The following is a 1,694-nucleotide window of genomic DNA, read 5'->3' as shown; positions in this document are numbered from 1 at the left end:
GGTATTCCAGAAAGCTTGGTTAACTTACCATTTGGTAAATCATAACCTCTGGGTTGATTTACCCCAAACCCGCATACCATGAGTATGTCGGTTCCAAAACACCTGAGAAGAGTTAGTTTAATCAACCTCCTACTGGTTACCCAGAGTTAATGCGCGCGCACGGTGAGTACATAAAGACATTTTCAATGTTCAATGTTCAAAGGGAGAAAAAAAGCGAGCTACATATGCTACTTAGGTGAAACTGAGTTGGAGGTTTTAATGCTTGCTTATGAAGACTATAAGCCCATTATAAAAAAAAATAAAAAAATAAAAAGCAATACTGCTGCATCAGCAAAAGAAAGAGAGTTGGCTTGGCAAAAAATAACGGACAGAGTAAATGCACGAGTTTATAAAATTATAAATGGGCTATTTTCCTCTTTCATTGTGACGCAAAAAATTTTTTTGGGGCATGTAGTAAAAATAGACAAGAATTTACTTGTTGGCCTCCATACATTTCTTAATATTACAGTAGTAATGCACATAATTGTCTAGTAATATGTTGGCCTCTTGTTTTATCAGGTGTAATCCTTCTGGAGCCAGAAGAAGTGTGAGCTAAGTCAAATTGAAACACAAAAACATTCTCCAACAATGTAATTTAGTATTTAATGTAGCCTAATTTAGTTTTCTATGTAGCCAATAGAAAGAAGGCTGAGGCCCGTAAAACAGGTGGGGGTCCACCTCCACCTTCCCTCACCCCAGCTGAGGAGCTGGCGCTGTCCCTTAATAAAGGGCGACCTGTGGTCGATGGGATTCCAGGGGCAGTTCGTCAGACTCAGCTACCAAGACAAGTGGCTTAGTAAAATGTAGGTGTATCATATTAATACTTATGATTTATTTATGTTTTCACTGTTTTTGTCAGTGTTTTAATAAAGCACCATTTTAAAAAGGCATTTTGAATGCATTTTACAGTCATTGATTCACTTGTGCAGTATGCATGCTGCTTTGACTGCATATGCTATGTACTGTAATCTTATTATTAGTACTCTTAGATGTTCCTAATGTCCTTCTTTATTAGTTGTATTTGTTTAAGACTATACATTGAGTATTGAATATGCATGATTATCTTATTGGTTTAATTATCTTGCAGTTGCTGATGGCCACATTGTATTATTGGATCCTCCTGCAACACCACACTCTGTCACAGTTGTAAGTGATTATTGTCTTTAGGTTTCTGTTTGCTAGACCAAGCATCCTTCCTTATTTTCACTGTAGGATGACAATGAAGAGACCACTTCTGCTGTGACAGAAACAGAAAATGTGGGGAGGCCCATTAGAGGTATGATGCATAGAATGAATTCCCCCCTTTTTTGCATAAGAGAATAAATAAATTGTCATTGTCATTTTACAGAATATGGCAGGAGATTTTAATACAGATGAGGGTCCATCTACCTCTACACAGAATCTTAGCATTGTAAGAAATGTTCTGCAGTTCTCCTTCCTCATTTAAATATTTGGTCTGTGTTTGTATTACAGACTTTATCAGTCATGTTTAATTATTCTGTCTTTCTAGTTGCCTGCCAAAGAGCTGTATAAGGTCCACCTTCAAAAGCAAATCAGAAAAAGTGACATGGAGATGGACCTTATACAGCTTCAAATGGAGGAGAAAAGGCTTAACCTAAAAAAAGGCCAGACTTGACTTGCTGGAGCACCAGCTA

General features: G+C 37.3%; 1 long non-coding RNA gene across 2 annotated transcripts; it reads left to right on the top strand.

The window, feature by feature from the left end:
• The first annotated feature begins 459 nt into the window (after positions 1–459).
• On the top strand, positions 460–1,429 carry LOC309495574. 2 transcript variants are annotated; one of them, XR_014204719.1, is made up of 4 exons: positions 536–586; positions 673–842; positions 1,127–1,315; positions 1,388–1,429. It is a non-coding gene; the product is annotated as an uncharacterized lncRNA (long non-coding RNA). The 2 variants fall into 2 exon arrangements; XR_014204718.1 differs by having other exon boundaries at positions 460–842.
• Positions 1,430–1,694: the final 265 nt, after the last annotated feature.

The sequence above is a fragment of the Leuciscus leuciscus genome, assembly GCF_965113295.1.
Source record: "Leuciscus leuciscus genome assembly, chromosome: 3".
Classification (NCBI taxonomy): Eukaryota; Metazoa; Chordata; class Actinopteri; order Cypriniformes; family Leuciscidae; genus Leuciscus; species Leuciscus leuciscus.
The sequence above is the reverse complement of the archived record's forward strand: the minus strand, read 5'-3'. Positions and strand labels throughout refer to the sequence as shown.